Source organism: Adiantum capillus-veneris, chromosome 3 (assembly GCF_014529385.1).
Source record: "Adiantum capillus-veneris isolate H3 chromosome 3, ASM1452938v2, whole genome shotgun sequence".
In the NCBI taxonomy this organism is placed as follows: Eukaryota; Viridiplantae; Streptophyta; class Polypodiopsida; order Polypodiales; family Pteridaceae; genus Adiantum; species Adiantum capillus-veneris.
The window spans coordinates 168,784,196-168,809,422 of NC_140933.1; the positions used below are offsets into that span (position 1 = coordinate 168,784,196).

The 25,227-nt window shown below is 43.3% G+C and overlaps 1 pseudogene; it reads left to right on the forward strand.

Annotated features, from left to right (window-relative positions):
- The first annotated feature begins 17,488 nt into the window (after positions 1 to 17,488).
- On the forward strand, positions 17,489 to 18,046 carry LOC147462161 (uncharacterized; annotated as a pseudogene).
- The last annotated feature ends 7,181 nt before the right edge of the window (positions 18,047 to 25,227 follow it).

Consider the following 25,227-nt stretch of genomic DNA (forward strand, 5'->3'; position numbering starts at 1 on the left):
AATCAAGTGCAGGTAGTCACTGTGTCAATTATTTACTACTACTATTGCAGGCCCACTTTCCATTGGTAGTTTAAAATATTGCATTTAATGAAATCATTTGCAGGTACAGACATTGCAGCAGAGACTTGTATACAAGAATCATTGAGGACAAAAACAGAGAGAGTCTCTACGCAGGCCACTGGTAGGTACCAAAATCAGTATTTATGTGTGTATTTTGGGATACTCCAAGTGAGACTTTGTAAATAGCTTGCTTTGTAGAACAATCATCGCATGCTTGCTCCAACAAGATGATGCATTCCACAAGGAAGAATGGCCTGATTACCCCAGGGATGCAGCCAAGCCTTGAAGCGGAGTCTACCCGCGGGATGCAGCCAGCCCTTGAAGCGAAGTCTGCCGTAGGGGATGCAGTACGTGGAGTAGTTGAAGACATCTTGATGGCAAAGTCTTCTACAGTCAAATCACCTAGACAACAACTAACTCCAAGAAGGCTGTTGCGTTCTCCGTTGAGTGCCAAAGCATCACCAAGTGTGGACACTAGAGATGATGCATCAGATGAGGCAGTTGCAGATGCGGTGAAAGCAACACCCCCTCCAGCGGGGAAGAGGCCAACACCAAAGCGCAAGAAATCGACTCCCAAGAACTTAGGTGGAAGTCCCACAATGGATATACCTCTTGATTCATTTAGGAAGAGAAAGAAACCAAATGCAAAGCAATGAGTGTGTTTTTTTTGTAACTTCATGCAATTAGAAGATATCTTTAGAAGGCATGTGCAATCCATTGCACCCCTATTGTATCCATGCTCATTGATGAATCAAGTGTTGGAATTTGTTAGTGACATGTCTTATAATTCTTTGCATCAAGTAGTTGCAAACTATTTGATTTATTTTCTGTACATGTTTAGTAATATGTTTCTACTTTCTCTTGTCGTAGATAATCAAGAAGCTGAAAAAAGAGGAACTTGCATGAGACACACTCGCTCTTCAGGGTTTCTAGATGAGGGGTCTGTAGGTTCACTTGCTCAGTCTTATCATGTGAAGAATCCAAGAAGAGGTGCTACAGCTTCCAGGGGGGTTACAAGAAAAAAAAAGTGTCTTTTGATACAGTTGAGGGGTCTGTAGGTTCACTGGCTCAGTCTTATCCTGTGAAGAATCCAAGAGGGGGTGCTACAGCTTCCAGGGGGGTTACAGGCAAAAAAAAAAGAGTCTTTTGATACAGTTGATCCCTGCACACCTACTAGTACTGCTGAATTTTTTCCAAATGTGCCTAATGCAGTTGATGTGCAGGTTGTGCATGATGATGTGCATACAGATGTTGACCGTGCTAAACTTGAAAAGGGTACATTACCCACCCCCACCACAGTTGAATCTGGCACAGATGCCATTGATGATGCTATGATAGTCGATGCCTGCACAGATACCATTGCTGATGCTACGCTAGCTGAGGCCTGCACAAATGACATTGTGGATGCTATGGAAGTTGATGCTCGCACAGATTCTGCTGCTGATGGCAATGTTAATGATGATGGAACAGAAAGTATTGTTCATGCTATCATAGATGCCCTTCTTGATGCAGTTGTGGCTATGGGTACAGATGCCACTGTTGAATCTGGCACAGATGCCATTGATGATGCTACCACAGTTGATGCCTGCACAGATGCCATTGTTGATGCTACGGTAGTTGATGCCTGCACAAATGACATTGTGGATGCTATGGAAGTTGATGCTCGCACAAATGATGCTCTGCTGATGGCAATGTTAATGATGATGGAACAAAAACTATTGTTCATGCTGTCATAGATGCCCTTCTTGATGCAGTTGTGGCTATGGGTACAGATGCCACTGTTGAATCTGGCACAGATGCCATTGATGATTCTACCACAGTTGATGCCTGCACAGATCCCATTGCTCATGCTACGGTAGTTGATGCCTGCACAAATGACATTGTGGATGCTATGGAAGTTGATGCTCGCACAAATGATGCTCTGCTGATGGCAATGTTAATGATGATGGAACAAAAACTATTGTTCATGCTGTCATAGATGCCCTTCTTGATGCAGTTGTGGCTATGGGTACAGATGCCACTGTTGAATCTGGCACAGATGCCATTGATGATTCTACCACAGTTGATGCCTGCACAGATCCCATTGCTCATGCTACGGTAGTTGATGCCTGCACAAATGACATTGTGGATGCTATGGAAGTTGATGCTAGCACAGATGCTGCTGCTGATGGCAATGTTAATGATGGTGGAACAGAAAGTATTGTTCATGCTGTCATGGATGCCCTTCTTGATGCAGTTGTGCCTACGGGTACAGATGCCACTATTGAGGATACCAGAGGCATGGGTGAGGAGGTCCTCATTGAGAGAGAAGCTGGAACACATGAGGCAGTGGGTGCAAGTGATGTCACAGCTCAAGCCCAGGTGGTCTGTCCAAGTGATGCAGCTAATGACATTGTTGATGCAGAGGAGGCAAAGGGTACAAATGCCGCTGTTGAAGATATGGGAGGCTTGGGTGAGGAGGACCTCAGTAAGAGAGTACCTGGAATAGGTTCAACAGTGGGTAACGGTGATGTCGTGGCTTCTGCCGACACAGCTGAGGCATACGACATAGCAATTCAATTGGGAGAGGCAATGGGAGAAGTTCTCGTGGCTGCTACGGACATGAAAAAGGAAAATACACATAATACAACTGAGGCATGTATAGAGCAAAACAATGAGGCAGGGAAAGGCGCAGAGGTGCCCACTGACTGAGCAGCTCAATCGGGAGAGGCAATGGGAGAACATTTCATGGCTGCTGTGGACACAAAAGAGGCAGTTGCACATGATACAACTAAGTCTTGTATAGATCCCACTGTTGGGATTACCAAAGGTAAAAGTCCAGAGGTCCCTATGGGTCGAGCGGCTTGTACAAAGAATGCTGATAAAGAGGCCAAAAATGGACATGAATATGAGAGGCAAGAGAGGCCGTGTCTTGTGGTAATGCCAGTACATATTTTTGCACTGCCTCCTGCGTCTTTTGAGGACAAGAAGAGAAGGGACAATTTATGCATCATACTGGATGTGAATGGGCTTCTCATAAGGAGGTATAAGGTCTCCTTCTACAAAGGAATAGCGAGAAGCAGTATTCCTGATTGGGCAAGATCAAGGTATCAGGTAGTCACTGCGCCAAATGCTACAGGAAAGATGCAATTTGAATATGTGTTCAGGCCCAATGCATCAATCTTTTTGCATGCATTGCTACAAAGAGCACAAGTTGCACTATGGAGCTGCATGACCCATGACAATCTAGCACTTGCTTTGAGTGCCAATCTCCCTATCTATGCTATTATGTCATAGTATTTCTTGTAGTATGAGTGCTATATAGCATAACTATGTGTAATAATAGCCCGATGGTCCTGTCTATGCTATTATGTGTGCCATGTAGCAGGACTCTATCAGAGTATAACAACATCATATCAGCAAAATAAAATTACATCATATCACCAAAATAAAATTACATCATTCAATCATTAAGTTTAGAGAACTTTGAACAGGTCAGTTTTTTGTATAGTAATCGCAAGTACATTCAGTGCACAAAATGCTGTATACACGATTCCATAACCACAATCAACCTTCCTTACATACTTCTCGTTGACTTCTATAGTGGTTGATGACACGAGCAGACACACAGTCCGAAGGATTTTCAAATTGGTTCATCTTTGCATAAGCATTAGGGCCGGGTGAGACTATCCACTTGACTAACCAAGGGAACAATGTGCTAACCAGGTAAATTGGGCTATCTTACTACAATAGAGTCCTTTTATAGCATAGACAGGGACATTGGGCTATTATTACACACACTTGTACAATATAGCACACATAATAGCCTAGGTAGAGACAATGGACTATCTTGACACATTACTTAGCTACATATCACATATAGTAGCATGTACACAACTCCATAACACCCAATGGGTAGCTATTCATAAGAGTGAAATGATTGTAAGAATGAGACATGTTTACCTGAGATTCATCAAGAAAGTGAATGGGATGCTCTTGATAATGTTTTCTTCCCAATCGTTTTTGACAAATATCTTGGCTAAATTTTTTCAAGGTGCAACATGTTCACAATAGTAACCTCATTATCTGAAATGTGTGTGATTCTATGCTATGTGCTCTGTGTGGTTGTGTGCTATGTGATACATAGCACAATGGACATGTGTAAGGAGGTACTGAATGGTGAGGCTATATAGAACATAATATAAGCCTGTTAAATAGGTATCATGCTGCTTCATAGGGCATGGCATCGTAAATGGTTTCATGTAGTTCCGGAGATAAATAATATGTCTTTGAGGTAGCATCTACCAAAGGCATGTCAAACTTGATTGCCCGAACAAGGTGAGAGTACAGGTTAGTAACTCCCCTATCATCAAGTAGAGTGTAGTGATTTGGGTCCCCCTCTTGCTGTTGATAATAACACCCTGTGACAACATAAGTGTTTTTATCACATTTGTTTTTCCACTTATCTCTTAAGATGCAATCTGTCATCCATTTTCTCTTTGTACATCTCAAAAGAAAGAACTCTACACCTTCTGCATTGCCAGCATCTGCATTGACTGCAAAGTTATCACCTTCAATGAGATATCTCAGCATATCCTGGGATCCCTCAAACATTGCAGCTTCATCTTCTGGTACCTCAGTCTCTTCTGCTACCTCAGAGAGTGGTTTCAATGCCTTATGTGTTATAGAATTGACATTTTATTATTTATTGCAGCTGACAAGTGGAAAAGACTAGACCCGCTTGGCCTATGAAAATGTATTTGTATATCATGTACATTTTATTATTCAAGTGCTCTTTTATGAGCTTTGGCCATTTATGACCAGCCAGCCAGTTTGTAACCAATTTGACCATTCAAGAAATCTATAAAACAAATACGTGCAAGAGAGAAATGGTCACTCTTGCACGGGGGGAGATTGCACCCAGTGTCTGCGTTCTTCTTCTCACCTCTCCTCTCTTCTTTCCTCCCTCACCGTGCCGGGCGTAGCACTCCGCTCTAGGAGGTGCGCCTGCACGAGCCGTATTAATCTCTCTCGCTCTCTGTCTCTCTCTGTTCGTGATTATGCATCTATTTGGTTGTCAGGTATGTCGATTAGTCGTTTATGTCTTGCTATGTGCTATTTTTTAGTATTTTGCAGGGCCCTCTATGCCTCCGGCTGTAGCAGTGGTATCAGAGCAAGGTGATAAGTTCTCGGCCTTGCAATAACCAACGCTATGGAAACAATAAACCTCAATGATAAGTATTTTCTTTGTTTTTGTACATAACAAGTGCAAGTTGTTGATTTGTGTTAACACAAAAAGAGCATTTCAATGCATTGGTGAATGATGTCTATTATGTATTATTCTTTATTTTGTTAAGAGAGAAGGGTTGAGCCCCGACCATAAGGAAATAGCATAGTAATAGACTATCTAATTGTGGGTTAATTGCATAAGGCTGACTTATATAGTCTTGCGCCACTAACCATGCAAGGGTAGATAGAGCAGTAGAGCGGGTTTAACCGCATGAGGAAAGAAGTAAGAAGCAGAGAGACTTTAGCACCGTTCGCTTAGGTGCAATTTTGTTTAACAAGGAATCGGAGATCCAGAAAAATCTTTGATAATTTTAAGTTGTCCCAAGACCTATGGCCAAAGGAGTCTCTCAAGACTTTGTGCTTAGGGTAGTAGGAGGCCCTATTGGGAGATGGTAATGGGAATTGACCCCATGCTGGTGTAATTATTTTTCAAAATAAATAAATGAACAAATCATCACGACCATGGTAGCAGCACTAGGAGCGGATGGAGGCTTGGACGACATAAGTTGCAAAGACCAAGAAATAGACTTCCATCGAGCACACCATCGAGCAGCAGTAGGGCGCTACCATCCAACCGACACTCTCTCTTTGTCGCTACAACGGTCAACTACCCTTTTTCCTCTCTACGTTGCATGTTTGGCTCCCTCACCTTCATCTGCACCCACCCAAGTGACGTGCATGCAAAAAAATTGTTCCTAGAAGACCACGCTCAACCTGCACCTCTAGTTGCGTAGGCGGAACTGCACTCTCTCTCTCTCTCTCTCTCTCTCTCTCTCTCTCTCTCTCTCTCTCTCTCTCTCTCTCTCTCTCTCTCTCTCTCTCTCTCTCTCTCTCTCTCTCTCTCCAGTCGGTAGCCACCTGACTCCCTCTCTTTGCCGGCCATGCTGAAGCTGTAGTTAAATACACGTAAGCACACTGCTGTGTGGGTGCCACCTTTTCTTTAATCCCATGCCACACACATAGGTGCCTATAGCCAATTAAACGCTCTCTTGCATGGCCAACAACCAACCCTCTCTACAAGCACCATCAACTCTCACTCTCTCTCTTTAGTTGGTGCCACACCGATGGCTACGCGCACACACACACACACACACACACACAGTACTACCATGCGGGCACACTCTCGTTATCTGTCGCTTCCAGTAGTCAACACAAGATATCAACCTCACGACCATTGACAACACACACACTCTCTTCCTCTGCCCCTCATTTGCACGGCTATAGACACACTGAACCACCCACCAACTTACCTTTTCGCACTTGTGAGCAGTAGCGGAAAATAGTATTTCTCTTTCTCTTCAGCCACCAAGGTCCACAACTCTCCCTCGGCTGCATGGCATTCACAACCACCCGCCTCTAGATCGGGAGAAGCATGCTATGCATGCCTGCACCCAACCACAACACACACACACACACACACACAGTTGCCTGCATGGCGTCATGCGTCTCGAGCTCATAGTGGCTGCACGCGACGCAACGGACCTCACATCAGAGACCTTAGCATTGCAGCGCCATGCAATACAGAGCGGACCTCGACAATTGCAAGTTGGTCTACTTTGCCTACCCCATGTGACGCGTCGTTAAAATATTCTCTGTCTACCATCCTTTGATCAAACATACACCTCTGGCCAGTAACACTTTGTTGCATGGCTGCAACACACACCCAACCTACCCCAAGCATGGCAGCTGTGGGTCCAAGCATCTCCAACACACACACACACACAGGAGCAAAAGAGTGTGGCGGACAGTTTCGTAAGCTGGATTGGAACACTGCTGACCTTTGTCCGCTAACTCCATCCCTATTTCTTCTCATCGAATAGCCCCATCCATGCTGCCTACTAAGGTTGCAGCTCATGGCCGAAGCTTTTGAAGTGGTAGCTTGGCTCAAGTCACTGCCATATGCGCAGGAGGCCGAGTTTGGAGACCCCATAGCCCACATTTCAAAACTTGAAGCAGAAGTCAAACCTAAAATGGCATCTCCAACGTTATCCCCGTTTTCACTTAGAGTCGAAGAAAACGATAATGGCTGACCTCAGTCGCTCTCTTCTTCTTAACGCTTCTGACTCTGGCTCTTCTTGTGCCGCCCATGGCTCCTCGGCATGTGAGCTTGAGGTGCATCGTAGTATGGGGTAGTATCCCCTCTTCTTGCCTTATTGAAGGAGACGAGGAGCTTAATTAGGCCAAGTTCAACACACGACACCAGTACTTGGGCTAAACTACAGGCAAGCGATCTAGAGTGCTTGTTCAAACCCTTGCCCAGAAGCTCGTCTAGCAGAGTGGGGAGAGCTACACTTTGGCGCAAAGGCCAACAATTTTCTCATGCCCACTTGAAAACTTCCAAGTATTTTTCTCTCTTGTATACATACCGCCAGGTGCCGCTTTTGGTTTATCTGGTCTTTCAGCACTACAACTATAGATATGTACCAGTCTGCTCTAAGATGCCACACACAATTGGAAGCTCATCTAGAAAGGGCTTTGGGCTCTACAACTCTCTGTATCAACCTTCACGAGAAGTTCTCTCTCTCTCTCTCTCTCTCTCTCTCTCTCTCTCTCTCTCTCTCTCTCTCTCTCTCTCTCTCTCTCTCTCTCTCTCTCTCTCTCTCTCTCTCTCTCTCTCTCTCTCTCTCTCTCTTCACAGTCATCCAAGTGTTTTTCTTTATCGCGATGTGACTAACTACTCGACGAGGTGAGTTAAGAAAATACACATTGTAGCTTGCAGTAGTCATTTGCTAATGATCTAGGGATTTGATTATTATTATTTTTAGTTTTATTTATATATCCCCCCCATGTCGCATTATTATCCTCAATCATCATGTATTTACATTCAATAGTGTACACAAAGGATGAGGAGTTGGTGATTGTTTCTCAGATTTTGGAAGATCAGAAAGTCCTGCACCTCTCTACTAGCTACACCGATTGCACAAAATTCCTTATCATAAATCTTTATCACAATTCGGCATAGTAGAGCATCACCAAATGCTAGTATACACTACCAAAACAAAAACAAAAACAAAACACAATCGAAGCAATTTCAAAATATGCAAACTCGTAGCCATCTTGAAAGACTTCCTTATACCTTCTCTAGGTGGACTTAGAAATTGCATCTTCCAATAACATCTATATTTTTGCATGAGTAGGTAACATCATTTTCCATAAGTAACATTTCACTCCATGAGGGAACATATTCACACTCAGAACAAAACTAGAACCCTGTCCCTCTATGTATATCTCTTACTACTCCTTTTATCTTTGGATACTTGTTCCCACTTCCCTTGAGTCCCACTTTCCACGGGGCAGTATTAACATCCAGTGAGAAAAGTAAAACAATTCTCTACTCTCCCCGATAGCCTCTGTAGAATTTCTGGCAGGCTCTTATTGAACCTTTTCCATTCTCATTTTCAGTATTAATTTTAATCCCATGATTTTCATGATGGTTTTTCACTGAGCATGCAGTTGTGTGTGACCTCTCAGCATGTACACAAGGTATATTTTATACAGTTCAGTAGTAAAGTGTAGTTTTACTTGACTTTAAACAAGTAAAGTTTTTATTTTTAATATTTTAAACTTCTCATGTACATTGTGTCTTTGAGAACTCATTTCATATCTTAATTCCATGCATAAGAGATTCCATGAGGATGTGTTTCCATAGACAAAAGCTATTTCTCGCTTGCTCAAACCCTACTCCAAGTCAAGTATAAGAATATGTACCGCTCTAATCACATTTATTACTCAACTTACATTTATGTTGAACCTCTTCATCATAACTACCCTTGAAAGCATACTTTAACGGACCATTGGCATTGTTGTTCCGCAGGTATTTGCATTTTATTTCCATGTTTATATTCATCATTGTTGGCATTTTAAATAATCAACAACGTCCATAAGGGTCATGCTTTGTGTTAATCACTCGCAACCTATTGTCATTTAACCTCTAGAATCCACGTACGCCTCCTTCATGAATTAATGTTCGTTCATCAATTGATATTATTAAGTGTTATGCACACATACACATAATTGAAAACTGCATAAATTACAAATTTTTGGAGGTTTTTATTCAAGTTTTTCTCTTTAAATGACTCATTGTTATATTCTGTCCATACTACTTGCACTGTATGAAATTTTTATTGACATGATCATTCATTAGCTATGCAGCTCCTCATATGAGCTAGGGTTCTCTGGGATATTGAGAGACAGTTTGTAAGTGCTTTGCTACTGGAACATACTATCATTTGGTGTCAAATAAATGGAAAATGTTTTGTTTTTATGCCTTGTCTAGTCCATTGGTCATGTGCACACAGATCTGCCGATTTAGGCAGTGTGTAAACGCTCATCTTGGTGCAGATTCATCGATCTAGGCAGCACAACAACAAACTACATAGTCACACATTTTAAACAATACCAAATGTAGATTCGCCGATTTAGGGTTCTAGTGGTATGGGACACTAGAATGGGTAGTATATGGATGACGGCAGACATAAGCAATGTTGTCTAATTTTATGATTTTTTTACTATTCGATACAGATTTCTAATCATTGTTTTTTGACAAGTATTGTTTGTAGATTTTTATCTTCGCAACTGAGGACAGTTGCTTTCCAACGGAGAGGTATGTTATAGAATTGACATTTTATTATTTATTGCATTTGACAGGTGGAAAAGACTAGACCCAGCTTGACCTATGAAAATGTATTTTTATATCATGTACATTTTATTATTCAAGTGCTTTTTTATGAGCTTTGGCCATTTATGACCGGTCGGCCAGTTTGTAACCAATTTGACCATTCAAGAAATCTATAAAACAAATACGTGCAAGAGGAAAATGGTTACTCTTGCACGGGGGGAGATTGCACCCAGTGTCTGCGTTCTTCTTCTCACCTCTCCTCTCTTCTTTCCTCCCTCACCGTGCCGGGTGTAGCACTCCGCTCTAGGAGGTGCGCCTGCACGAGCCGTATTACTCTCTCTCGCTCTCTGTCTCTCTCTGTTCGTGATTATGCGTCTATTTGGTTGCCAGGTATGTCGATTAGTCGTTTAGGTCTTGCTATGTGCTATTTTTTAGTATTTTGCAGGGCTCTCTATGCCTCCGGCTGTAGCATTATGTGTCCACTTGCCTGCATATGATTTGCTGGAACAAGTCCTCCAATGGCCCTTCATGCAAGCATCACAAAATTAAGAAAGCCGCCTGGTCCTTAATTGAGTAGGATCATGACGACAAAAGCCTGAAATGCAATGGAGTGATCGAGATCCTGGTACTCTCTCACAACCCCATAGATTAGACCTGTCCACTTCTGTCTCTTTTACTAGCCAAAATTTCCTGTTTATAGTAGGACCTGCTGTAGTGGATTGTGCATAAGAGCTACATGCAGCATTGGACATTGTTCTCGTAAAAAATGCAACCACGTCTGCAGCTTGCCTAAGAACAACTCCATTACTCTTGAGTTGTTCATGTGTAAGGGATCTCTTTATCACAGCGCTAGCGCCATCATGCTCCCCCTTGCCATGGCCAGAGCCAAAAAAATTCCATGTCATCTCTGTACCTGTTAGTTGGTAATATCTAGCAACAAAGTAAAATGGCCTTGCAGCCTTGAATTGCGAGGCTGCACCATCTGACCACACCCAGTGCTTCTTGAAATTTAGCCCCTGGTCTTTAAGCCACTGATCACAAAGAAGAAAACAATGCTGGACAAATCGCGTATCATGTTGCCTATCATCGGAGATTTAATGAAGTCGTACAAAACTTCCTGATTGTAATAGTGAACTGAAATCCAGTTGTGCTGCATTGTTGAGTTCAAGAAGCTCCATTGCTGCTTGTGAGGAGGTATGAGCTGGAACCAAAGCAAGAGGAAGGGAGTCTCCATCATCCATATTCTGAACAGGAGAGTAGGAGAGAGAGAGAGAGAGAGAGATGGAGATGGGCATTGGAGGCCATCTGAGAGAGAGAGAGAAAGGGAGAGAGAGGGAGAGGTCCACGCGTGCTAACCGCTCCATGTCTTTCAATCCGAATAGTGGAGTCGTGAAGTCAGTTATCTTACCTATATTCTTTTAAAAATTATTGACTTAAAAGCCCAGCTATGGTGCCATCCATAGCATCATACTTGGTGTCCATGGACACCAAGTATTTAGACACCATTCTATGTTTTCACCCAATTGTGATGGAATAGGGACACTCAGCTTGTTTGGAGCTTAGTCCAGAACCTTCAAAGTGTTCAAAGTTTGTGATTGCCATTGCAAGGACTGGGCATGTGAAGCCATTGAAAGTGAGAAGAAAAGGCTCTCCGACCTGTAGAAATTGGTGACAACTTATGCTACAAAGCTCTCGAAGAGCTTATCACAAGTCAAGTTGAGGTGTCAAAGGTAGTTATAGGAGATGAATGAGAAGGAATAGTACTAGAGAGGTTGTTGATGGGGAAATCTAGTTTTTCCATAATAGGCCAGGACATGCATCTCTAACTTCCCGCAAGATGGAGACTTTGATAGTGTTACGAGAACCCAAGGATGTTGGCATCCCGTTTCCTATTTTGTTGTTAGGCACAACAATGGAGTAGGCAACACGATTAGATGCAATGGAGAAACCAACAGCAAGAAAGGACGTGACCTTGAGGTGTTATACAGGGTTGGTCCTTGGAGCTTTGAGTTGTGCCAGCCTTGAGGTTGGGGCATGAAGCGACTACCTTTAAGTTTGGGTAGACCAACGAGAGAGAGAGAGAGAGAGAGAGAGAGAGAGTATTTGTTCGCTTCAATAATATGATGTAGCACGAGTGACATTCAAACAAACATTCATTATCTAGACCTTCCTCCATTTTCCAAGGTTAAAATTCAAGCTTAATTCAAGATTAATTTTACTTAACATAAAAAGGTAAGGTAACGCTTTGGATTCTGCCCTTTGGGTAGGCCAAAAAACCGTTACAAATATGAACACCCATTTTTCTCATAATTTTGAAAAGTTGGACTAGTTCTATGACACTCAAGTTTCAAAATGCAAAACACCTTTCCCACTTAGCTTTAACTCTTGCCTCCTGCAATCACCTTCTTGATAGTACCATTGCAAGAGAGTACATGGAGGTACGATGGAGGCACCTTGGTTGAAGCTAGTAGGCTGAACTTTGAAGAAAGACACATGGCGGTGTGTGTGCCACGACACTAAGTGACACATGGGGGCATGTGGGGGCGAGTAAGGGGATCGACGGTGAAGGGTGACGGCGGGCATCTCGAGGTGGAGGAGTGCACTCAAAAAATGGCGACGCCGTTGAGGGGCTGGGATTGGAACCGACGACGTCTCATCACAATGTTTTTGGAAGCATGGGCTAACCACGTCGCCCGTTCGTGCACATGTGAAAGAACTCCCATTTTACACAATGATATAAACGATAAACTTGGACGGCCTCGAACTAAACCCGGACGGGACCCTTGGCCGGGTTTAGTTTTAATAAGCCATCTACGGCCCAGAACACCTCGACGATCGCGTGTGAAGTTCCCGTCCATTGATCCCCTCACCCCCCCCTCTTAAATGCTCCGTGTCACTTAGTCTTGAGGGTGTGTGTGTGTGTCCTTTGTTTTTTGGGTGGGGGCGGGGGGAAGGGAGGGGGGGGGGGGGGGGGGGGGGGGGGGTGGGGTGGTTGTCTATTTTTTCTTTTTCCGGCCATTTGAGGGCCAGAGGCGCTTTCAGATCAACGCTTGGCACGAAAGTGGCCGATCCCACCGCTCAAGTCATCTCCAAGCACCTCTACACAATGCACTTTGGAGTACTAATTGGGTTAAGCCTTTACATAAAAGGAGGGGATACGATCTAATGTTTACCCTTCGACTGTTTCTTAAAGGATAAGCTTTACGATTTTACTTTATGCATGTTCATTTTGAGACATTCTAACGTCTGCAAGATGCCAACACAATTGAGGTGCATGGATGATGGTTTGCACACTATCCATTGACAATAAAATTTCTATTGCTTTTTGAAAGCACTAGTGATTTAAGCATCTTCTTTGAACAGGGAAAATGAACACAAAAAGAAATCACGCATGTAAAGAGGGGTTAAAAAACGGTTTTTCCGAGCTCCAATTATCCGTCCGTTTGATTGAAAACATATATTTTTCCAAACGATGTGGTGTCTTTAAAGTATCTTTGGCCAGCTTAAAAAGCTTATTAGCAACGCCACTAAACAAAAACTTCACCTTTTGCTCCACATGCAATAGGTAGCATGCTCATGGCCCAGTGACGTCTGCCTTGCTCGTGATTTAGTTCCACCTAGAAGTCATGCCGCCAATCTTGCAAGTGACAAGCGCAGCCCTCAGCTTTAGTTCATCAGGGACATTGAATCGTATAGCAGGGAACAACTCGATTGAGAAGACAATTGTTTCCTCTTGACGGATATTACAGATCGCTGATGTCCAAACCATCTCATAGGATTCTTCCTTGACTATTGTAATTTGTTTGCCTTTTTAATCTATCTGTGCTGATCGATCATGTTTTTTTTTTCTTTTAACTTGATTTTGTACAGATTTAAAGATAATAAACATACTTGCAGGCCGTTAGGTTTAGAGTACGAGCTCCTCATGACTAAGTAACACATAGCAAGGGTCGAGAAGTCCACCACACATGAAGGCTCGGGGGATCGCAGTCGTGAGTGTCAACTCAAAAACTAAACCCGGCTACAAATTAAACCCCTTAACCTCGAACAATGCATGTTGGCTTACATTAAAGGGTTATAAAAATGGACAAGGGAGATGTGCGCGCGGGTGAGATGGTTAGCCCATGTGTCACAAAACTTTGGTTGTGAAGTCCTAAGTTCAAAATCAAGTGGCGGGGCCTTGATTTTTTGTGATGTCCGGGTTTCATTTCACCCCGATTTTCATGCCATCCAGGTTTACTCTGCCTCGGGATTTCGCGTTGGACTTCCGAGGTCGTGAATCCCCTTACCCCCGCCCCCCCCTCCCTCGCCCCGCTGTCGTGCAGCTCCGCTTCTAGGATAAGAAAAAGAGCAGAGAAATGCAAGCTAAGCTTCTTTGAAGCCTACTTGATTAATGGTCAATGATGAGGGCTTATTAACAGGCCAAGTTTAACGATTAATGTATGCCAAATGAGGCTTAAAAGGGCCAACAGATGCCAAAAATGATTATGATTGAAGTGAGCACAGATGTGAGTTTATGATGTAGAACTGTAGTGCTTGAAGTGCTCTACCGGCTTGTCTTTACGGCTCGTCGATAGGAGCTACAGTGAAGAAGTTATGGCATATTGAAGTTTGAGTCGATTGCAGATTCGTACCGGATTGGGCAACTGCAGTTGAGGTGACAAAAATGAAATGAATGCACGGGCCTGAAGTGCTCACTTTGTGGAGCGCGTCGATCTTTTCAGATCAGTGATCAGTCGATTGCAGATCCGTACCGGATTGGGCAACTGCAGTTGAGGTGACAAAAATGAAATGAATGCACGGGCCTGAAGTGCTCACTTTGTGGAGCGCGTCGGTCTTTTCAGATCAGTGATCAGAGTTCGAGTTGCCAAGATACTGGTCGTTTAAGTTTCCCCGGGGGCCGGTTCCGCACTAGCCTCTGATCCGCTCGGTCGGTGTTCCGTCAGGGAGTTTTGAGCAGCAGTAAGGGTTTTGAATACAGAGAATAAGTGCTTAGGATAGCACTGCTTTAATTGATATGTACGTCAAATTTGATGCCTACTGCATTACCCTGGCCAGTATCTACACCAATGCCCACCCAATGTTGGCCGGCGGTAGTCATAATTGGCAATGCCTGGCTAGTCTGATACTCTTTGACTGAATGTGATGGGAAGACCTTACGTCAAATGCAATCACCTATACTTGCATCTTAAAGGTATGTAGGATTATACGAAATGTGGATACGGGCATCGAAATTCAAGATGATAAAGTTAGTCAAGGACTGCTCTTGAAAAATGCCGTGTTTGGTAGTGCTTTGCTAGATATGTATGCTCAAATATGATGCCCTTACAATGGCCATGGCCGCCTAGCTTGGGATTGATTTGTTTGGCAATGCTTTGAGTCGCTATGCATGCCAAATGTGATACCACATAATAAGGCCGCCCAAGGAAAGAAGCTGGCCACCCAAATAAAGGGGTTAAGTGAGTGTGAAATAAGAGCAGAAAAAGGAGGCGATGGCGTGGAAGCTGCGAACAGGCAGCGCATGGAGGAGCTTTTTGCTCATTGCGAGCGCGGCGATCCTCGGATCGTGACGTGCAAGAAGCGAAAATAGATCAGCACGCCATGGCACTTAGTTTCGAAACCAGCAGAAGTGGAATTTGAGCAGGTCATCATCCAGATCTGCCATGTCATCAGGGCCGCTCCCACGCCACGCCGCTCCCACGCCACGTCAGTCAATGGCGCCATGACTGCGTGGTGGGGGGCAATTTTTTTTGGAGACTTGTTTTTTTAGGAAAGCAAAGAGGGCAATAAGCGAAGGAAGAGACAACGGAGGAGGGGGAGGTGGAGCCAGAGCCCTGGAGGAGGAAAACAAGGTCGAGAGAGCAAGGAGGTCCGAAGCAAGCAAGCTCCCTCTCTCTCGCTCTGGCTCATCCTCGACTAACAAAGGAATTCACAAGCGAGGCAAACGAGGGGAGTTCCGAGCCAAGAAAGGGGAAGCGAGGAGGCAAAGCCGCAAAAGCTTGGAGAAGGAAAAGCTTCTCTCTCCCGCTCTCTCTCGTTCTCGTATCAGTGATACAAAGCAAGGCTCTCTCTCGCTCTCTCTCATATCTCTCTCTGCCCTTGAGAAGAAAAGGGAGATGGAGAAGGGCGTCGAGCAAGGAAGAAAGCAAGGAGAAGAAAAATAGATAAGGAGATTGAATTTTTTTCGAAGCAACTAAGGCGGGAAACTTAAGGTAATCAAAAGCAGGCTTGAGAAGGTGAGCTCGGTCGGAGCAGAAGAAGCACAGGACGAACTTGGTTGAGGCAAGCAAAGGAGTAAGTCGAGGCAACCAAGCAAGGGATAAAGTTTTGGCTAGCAATTGAAGAGCAGGAGGAAGTCAAAGCCTGCGAGAGCGGCAATTAAGCCAATGCAAAGCATAAGGAGCCAGAAGCTGCGGAATATTTGATAATAATTGAAGCTTGATGATTGAGGCAATGAACTGAATTGAAGATTGCAGAATCTACGGGCAATCGAAGCAGATGAAGCGACATGAGGGAGTTACCATCATCGTCATCGACTAGAGATTGATTAAATAATTGTTAAGCCCCGGTGTCGTTAACGGCCCGGTTCATACTGTAAAGCGGGAGCTTAAACTCCTCGTTAGCAGATGATCCAAGTGACGGCGCTGTTAACAGCCCGCCTTGGCTAAGGATAAATTGTACTCAAAGTAATATTCAATTTGATGATTGCGGTGATTGGCAGAGCTATCATTGTCTATTGTTCTCTCCTTTTCACACCTCCCACAGCTAGAGGCCCGGTGCCTGCCCGGCTCTCGTAACGAGCACATATCCCCCGACATCTTTGGTGAACCCGACGTGAAACAAGCCGGGGTGGGAGGTAAAGATGGAGATGCCAGAACAGTTAAAGTAGTTTATTGAAGATTTCAGTGCCAATGGATTTGATAAAAATCTGGCAGTTTTACAGATTTTCCAAAAATGATGGAATTGGTTCAGGGGTATCTACAGGAAGCAAAATCCATGTAGATAAAAAAGCAGATTGATGATGCTATAGAGCTAGCACTTGATGCTGTATATGAGCAGTATTATGTTTTTCAGGGATATGATCCAGAAGGTTTTATTGCATGTTACGAAGCTGAGATGAAGAGCCGAAATGTTCCAGAAGATCGGATGATTGCAGCTTTTGAGGAGGTTGTAAACTCGGATTTTAAAAAGCAGGTTCAAGAACTGGCAGAAGAATATCCCACACAGTGGGAGTATTTTGTAGAGGAATTTATTTACGAAAGCTCAAGGATTCTAGATCGCGAAATAAAGGAGATTACTGAACGAAATAAGGTTGTCTTCAGTAAAGGTGAAGGGGATCAGATGCAGATCCTCAACTATGATGAATTCTCGGAGCATATTTCTGCAAGAAGTAAAGCCAAAGAAAATGCTAATCTAGAAGCTGTTATCGATACATGTCTTTTGGAAGATGAGACATTATTGCATGCAGATGATGATTTCATAGTAGATACTGTTAATGCTCGATTGGGATTGTCTTCTTTATTCCAAAGCAGATATGACTCTATGGATGCTAAGCATGCAGTCATATCCTCTCAAAGTGACATAAATGAGGAAGCAGGTTTCTCAGATCTAGTACATGGTTTGCATACAAGCATAGTTGCTAGCAAAGATCAAGAAACATGTTTGTCAAAGTCAATATGTGATGTAGATGCCCATTTGGAGTGCTCTTTGGGTGTAGACCATGAAGAGAATGCTTATGCAGCATTACATGCAAAAGCAATTGTTTTGGATGATGCTATACAAGAGGGTTTCATGTCTATGGCTGCATTTCAGGACACTGGCGCGATGATGTAGATGTATTTGATGATCAACCATATGTATTTGATGTGAATCAATACAAGGATTATGATTATGGAGATGCATATTCAGAGGGGTGATGGATGATGATCAGTCTATAACTGCTACAGGTTACAGGGTTTGCTATGATGATTCTATGGAAAAAGAAATTGATGCTATCTTTGTAATGTATGGTGAGACTTGTGCTATCGAAGTGGAAAGATATTTGAATGGAAGTGTGGAGCTGCCAGAACAATTTGTGTCTATGTACGAAACATGCGATGAGGTTTTCTGTGATGATACTCACAGATTAGGTGGTTCTTCCAAGGACGAAGATATGGAGCTTATGGATCTACTTGATGATGCGCTAGAGGAATTTCGAGTTCCTTGTGACAAGAGTAGTGAAGAACATCCTACAACATATGATAAAGAGCTTATGTTTCTTTTGGATGAGGCTCTAGAGGAGTTTGTGCCTACTAGAGAAGGCAGCCATGCTGCATTTGTGTTATCAAATGAAGTGATGGCATTCAATGACTCACAAATGCAGATTGATATTTTGGAAACCGTAGTGATTGAATTCATTTTGCCTCTGGGTTCTGCTATGATGGGAATTTGGGACTTTTTGTTCCTATGCTATGAGAAAGTTTGTGGAGATGCAATATACTTGAAATATGATTTTCTACTACCTTACCACCCAGGAGGCTATCATGCTAGTTATGATTCTTGGCAGTTACTATATATTCCTTATGACCCAGGAGGTTATCATGCTAGCTATGATTGCTGTCGGTGACTTTATATGCCATATGATCTAGGCGGTTTGTATGAAGATTTATGGGTTAATCTATGTTTATGCTGTAATGATTGGAAATTCTTGTATATTCCCTATGATCCTGGAGGATAGTGCAAAATTTTTTTAAAGGAATATTCACAGTGGTGCAAATCATTGGTTTCCCGTTTGATCCCGGGGGCTACTAAAGTGCCAGTTGTTGCAGATTTGAAGAGTACCAGTTATCTGTCGTAGCAGGTTGCATGGTACAAGATTTTGTTTTCTAGATTATGCTAAGTTAGAAGAGTGTTTGGTTATGCATTCAATAAGATAACATGGTTGGCTTCCAGTGGACTTCTTTGGACAATTGATGAAGTATCTTCACATCTTTTGAGTTGGTTCTGCTAACAGAACTTGAAGTAAAGGACTTGGCAGCCATTCCGTGTGCAGACAGAGTAAGGCATACTTGAGCTTGACAGGGTTCCTTAAAGAGAGCTTAATGGTCAAGCCGTGTGCATCATTAACTGGAGCACTTGAGTCTGGCAAGGTCACTAAATAGGTTATCCATAATTGAATACTCTGAAGATACGGCAGACACAGTTCAGAGATTTTTGATGGACAGCTATCTAATGATTAAGCTAGAAAATTGATGGTAGGGTATAAGCCTTATTTCGTTTTTCATAATGTGAGTCTGATGATGGAAAGAGATTAAGGTACTTAAAGCAGATGTATATTGAAGTGCTGTTGGCACAAACCGGAGGCTATGCAGGTTCAGAGGGGGTGGATGTCGTGCAGCTCCGCTTCCATGATAAGAAAAAGAGCAGAGAAATGCAATCTAAGCTTCTTTGAAGCCTACTTGATTAATGGTCAGTGATGAGGGCTTATTAACAAGCCAAGTTTAACGATTAATGTATGCCAGATGCGGCTTAAAAGGGCCAAAAGATGCCTTAATGATGCCAAAAATGATTATTATTGAAGTGAGCACAGATGTGAGTTTATGATCTAGAACTGTAGTCCTTGAAGTGCTCTACCGGCCTGTCTTTACGGCTCCTCGATAGGAGCTACAGTGAAGAAGTTATGGCATATTGAAGTTTGACTTGATTGCAGATCTGTACTAGATTGGGCATCTGTAGTTGAGGTGATAGCGATGAAATGAATGCATAGGCCTAAAGTGCTCACTTTGTGGAGCGCGTTGGTCTTTTCAGATCAGGAGTTCCAGTTGCCAAGATACTGGCCATTTAAGTTTCCCTGGGGGCCGGTTCCGCACTAGCCTCTGATCCGCTCAGTCGGTGTTCCATCAGGGAGTTTTGAGCAGCAATAAGGGTTTTGAATACAGAGAATAAGTGCTTAGGATAGCAATCTTTAATTGATATGTATGCCAAATTTGATGCCTACTGCATTACCCTGGCCGGTATGTACGCCAATGCCCACCCAATGTTGGCCGACGGTTTTCATAATTGGAAATGCCTGGCTAGTCTTATACTCTTTGACTGAATGTGATGGGAAGACCATTAGGAAAAATATGGACTCTCCTTGGGCCTTTTTGATTAGTGAAGGCTTAAGGGAGAACCAATGAGAAGGCTCTTGGGATATCACCTAGAGGGGGAGGAATGGTAGGGGTGCAGCCTAATTGTCTCCCTCTTCAATGCTTGGTTCTTAGAGAGAGGTGGGAGGTAGGCTAGGGGGGGGGGGGGGGGGTGTAAATAGGAGGAGAGAGGTGTCATAAAAGAGGGAGGGACCCCCCAAAAAAAAACGGGCATGCTTAAAAACCCTAAAAATTGAATTTTTTTAAAAAGTTCCAAAGTTGACCCATTTGCCTCCAAAACTGCCCCAAAACATAAACTAACTTTAAAAAGTCAATTTTCCCCCAAAATCCACTTTTCTCTCTCTCCCTCACTACTTTTCTCTCCCACACTCTCCCTCTTCTCCCTCCTCCCATTCTCTCTCTACAGTCAAGGCAGCCATAGCCAAAAGCTTTCCACCACTCTCTTCCTCTCTCTCCATAGCTCCCCCTTCTCTCACACCTCCATCAACCCTCTACAGTCCCACACTTCATAGCCCACAGCTCCACTATCCTCTCTACCTCTCACTCCTCCCCTCTTTCTCTATCTCTACTGTCAAAGCCACCATAGCCACCATAGGCAGCTCACCTCACCCTCCCCTCAACTCCTCATTCTCTCTCCACAGTACCCAACTCTTTCAAACCCCTTCCTAAGCCCAACTTCCCAAGCATGTCCACGCATAGACGGCCCAAACCATAGATAGAGGAGATTGTGTTTCACAACACAAAAGATTCAGAGGGGATATGGATCCCACAAGTATTCAAGAAGGGTGCATGGGTCTACATGCAACCGTCACGTACTGGACCTCATCGCGTACGGTGTCGAGGCGTATTGGAACGTCATTGGAAGGGCCGGCTATTGGCATTCAAAGAAACCAAGTCCGGAATGGTGGCCATCGTGCAACACGTCTACACTGCAGCTAAGATCCACCTCAAGAGAGCTTCAACTCAATTTGCACCTCATTGTAAGTTTTCATGGTTTAGCTATCCCATGCATATGTCATGTTTACGTTTATGCCATCATTATGTTTAACTAAGGGCATTTGTAAAGATGTTTTTCCATCCAGCTTAGTTGAGGAGCAGCCGCTTGAGTGCCTCTCAGGCACGTTCATGGTTGTGCATGCTCACATTGGGGAGCTTATGTTTCCTAATGTCTCATCGAAAAAACTTACCGAGTAGTGAATATTCATGTACTCCCACAAGTACGTGGTGCTGAAGTCAAGCCAAAGCTATGGTAGGTTAGAAGCCGTGGAGACACCCTCATTGCAGAGTGCAAAATGGCCAACTCCAGATCATTGGGCTTTGCTTTCTTTCAAGCACAAGGTGCTGCAAGATTTCCAAGGGTCCCTAAAGTTTGGTAAGGCAACTAGATCGGTGGGTCTCAGTTGGCATTGTCCCATTCATTTGTTTGTGCATGCATTCCGCTCTCTGCCGATTGTAGAAACACCAACAATGTTTTTTTGCAAAGAAGTTGACATAGATGCAATGGACACCATTCTAGGTGTCAATTGGGGCTATGTTGACGGTTTGCATGATGGTGACCGTTATAAGTGCAATGTGTCCCCCACACACCTTTGCCTTCGGTATTTGAAAGCAAGGTGCACCTTGTATGCACGGTTTAGCTATGAGAGGTGGATGCACAAACGTGGCAAATGGATATCCTTGCAGCTGACAGCCGAAGAGGTTCAATCCTTCGAAATTCATGTCCGCATGCCCAACAATGAGGTGGAGGTGGTTGTAGTGAATCCGCATTGGACTCTTGCCAATCTTCGGGAACACTTTGTCATAATGGGATTCGAGGATGTCGGCAATGCAAGTTTCAAACTGGAACAACGCAAGGTCTGCTTTGTGCTTGCTTAGCTACCTTTTCTTATTTTTTGTGGGTATTTGTATTTTGATTGCCCATTTTTTGGTTGAATAGATTGGAAGGCGGATGGAGGCCACTATGCTTGTTTACAAAGATTAGGCTACAGACGAAATTATCTTGTCTAAGTGAATTGGCTTGTAACTTTAATCGTTTATATAATGGATATTTTATTAAAGATTTTGAAAAGTTTTAAGGTGTTGTACTTGTAACATTTAATGGCCTAATAACTTATGTGTAGCGGAAATCAGCATGAACATAGTGGGCATTTCATTAGAGTAGATTCCTAATGAGAATTACAAGAGTGCTTGGGTGGAGAGAGCAACAAAAAGCATAACACCTAGTTAGATAGCATCGACAATACTTTCAAAAGAGAGAGCAATTAAGCTATTGACAACAGTTGAGGACCAGATTTTCATGGAGCCGGTCCCCCCTCCAAAAGGCTTTGTATTATGGTTTCTCCCATCAAGAGAGACATTGTACAATACAATTCTTTGTGTTCCTTCAAGACTAGCTAGTGCAATGAAGATGGAAACTTCATGCACTAAGCAAAACACTTAACAAACACAACTTGAATTATCCCCTTTCTCAGACCCAAGACCTCACACACCTTCGAAGATGGTGAGAGCTAGCAGGGTATGAGAGTAGATTGAGAGGAAGAAGGAGTATCTTACGAGAAAGATGTACATCTCCTCACATAATCACTCATATGTAGCATAGCTTAGCTTAGTAATTAGCTTGGTAGAGGAGATGAGCATGCATTGAAGCTTGGCTCTTGGTTGGATTTGCATCCACATGCCAAGAGAGTGTTGATGTAGGCTTCTATCTCACAAGCTTGGAGTAGGTGACGAGTTCTCCATTAAAGCTTGGGAAGAGATAGTCTTCTCGTTTTTCACACATGAGCTTGTGTCAGTGTGTGTGTGTGATAATGCCTTGCAAAAAATCAGCCCCCTCTCTCTCTTGGGCGAGCCCTCTTGCTAAATGCTCTTGCTGAAGCTTCATTGTCCCTCCCCAAGTCAAGCCAATTACAATTAAGCAGCATAAGTGATAGCCTTCTGACATGTGTCCCCCTTTCCCCTTTTGTGAGAGCTTTAGGTAATTAAATAATTAAACTAAACTCTCATTGGACCCCTTTGCCTCCTGGCCAATAGGAATCAGGCAAGCCATGGGGCTCCTGAATGCTCATTGGACCCCTTGGGAGACTGCCCAATAGTCTTCTAGGAGACTTAATTCTCATTGGTTTCTTTTATTGAATGTTTTTAAATTAATTAAACTAGATTAACTCTAGCTTAATTTTCATTGGTCCACTTCAAGGGTCATCCAATAGAAAGTGAGCACACCTTGTGGGCATCTGGCCTAGGGAGCTGACATGTGTCCCTCATTCCCTTTGTGTAAAGGGAGCTGTGTGTGTGTGTGTGGCTTTCTCTCTCATCCCCTACCTTTAGGGCTCGCCCCCTCCCATGTAGGGATGTGCAAAGACTTTTAGGGCACACACAAAGCATCCAATTTTCCCTAGGGTTGACCTTTGGACACAACCTTTGAATTTTGGAACCTTAGCATTTTGGAAGTCTTAATGGGCTGAACCTTAGGGTCTTTTTAGCCCATTGTTGCACATGGCTCTTTTGCAGATGGCCCCCCCTTTGGATCCCTATTTTCCCTCCTTTGGATCCCTACTGTGGCCGGTCTGCTAGCTTAACCAATATTCTAGCTTTTTCTCCCTTGGCCTTCCCCACATTAAATGATCAGTTTAATATGAGAAAATCATTTAGGAGAATTAGATATTGATTATTATGACATTACCTCTCTCTTGAAATCATAGTCGTCCTTGACTATGGTGTAGAGAAGATAAAGCATGTTCATGAGTCCTTTTCTTAGTGGGTAGAGGATCCCTATGTTACCCTATGACATCATTCCACAATGGATGACTAGTCCATTTGGCGCTTGAGAGCCTGAGGCTGCCGCAAGCATGTCTGCATATTAGTCCTATCAATCTTCCATAATAGAGTGACAAGCTCTACTTGGTGTTTGGGAGACGTCGTCTCCGCAAACTTGATCTAAGCATGCATACTACTTCATTTTTGTGCACAAATAAAGAAAAAGAGAGTCTTATAAGACAAAAATTTTGTTCATTTTTAACATTTTGTACATTTTCTTACTCTTGGGAAGCATTGTAAGCATTGACAAGGTTTAGGTTATCCTTTAATTGTATGCCTTGCATCCATCTAGCATCTTCAAAAGGATAATTCTTAAACTTAATAAGATATCGTCGGATAGTCTCACCGCCTCTTAGTACCTTGTCTTCATGTCAGAGAATGGACTCGGACTGCAACACCTCTTCTTGGTCCTCGATCTCCGGTGGGTCTTCAATAGTTGGTTCTTGAGGTGGCTCTCCTTTGTAAGGCTTTAATAGGCTCACATGAAAAGCATTGTGTATGAGCCAATGATTGGGCAACTTGAGTTGATAGGCCATCTCATTGATTGGCCTAAGAATTTGAAAGGGACCATAGTACCTTTTTGCTAATTTAGCATAGTACTTTTGGTGACCCATAGGATTCTTGCCCGTTGTGTGCCTTAATCAAGCCTTGGGAAACTTTAACAAGACCCAATCGTTTTTTTTAAAGGCTTGGGCTCTTCTGTGCTTGTCAGCAGCAGCCTTTTGCCTTTGCTGTGAGATAGAGATAGCATCCTTAATCTTTTGGAAAGATTCTTGTAGGTCTCGGCTATACTCATCTGCAGCGAAGATCTTCCCATGTACCTTAAGTAGCAAGGGACTTTTTGATCTTCCCTCAATTACCTCGAAAGGTGCTTTTCCTGTGGAAGTATGTACAGTGTTATTGTAAGCATACTCCACTAAGGGTAAGTACTTCTCCCAATGGGATCTTTGATCTAATTCCGTTACATAGGCTTTTAGTAGATCGAGAATTGTTAGGTTAGCTATTTCACTTTGGCCATCCGTTTGTGGATGATAGGCCGAAGAGAAATTTAGCCTTGTCCCTAAATTCTCAAGGAGACCCTTCCAGAAATTACTGGTCATTCTAGGATCTCTATCCGACACTATGGACATTGGCAAGCCATGGTATTTGAAAATTTGTGAAATGAAGAGCGTTGCCATTTGATGGGCTTTGATAGTCTTTTTGACAGGTATAAAATGAGCTTGTTTACTGAACCTGTCTACTATCGTCCATATTCCCGTATTCCCATGGATAGACTTAGGCAATCCAAAGATAAAATCCATGGATATGCTCTCCCATGGTGAATTAGGGATTGGCAAGGGT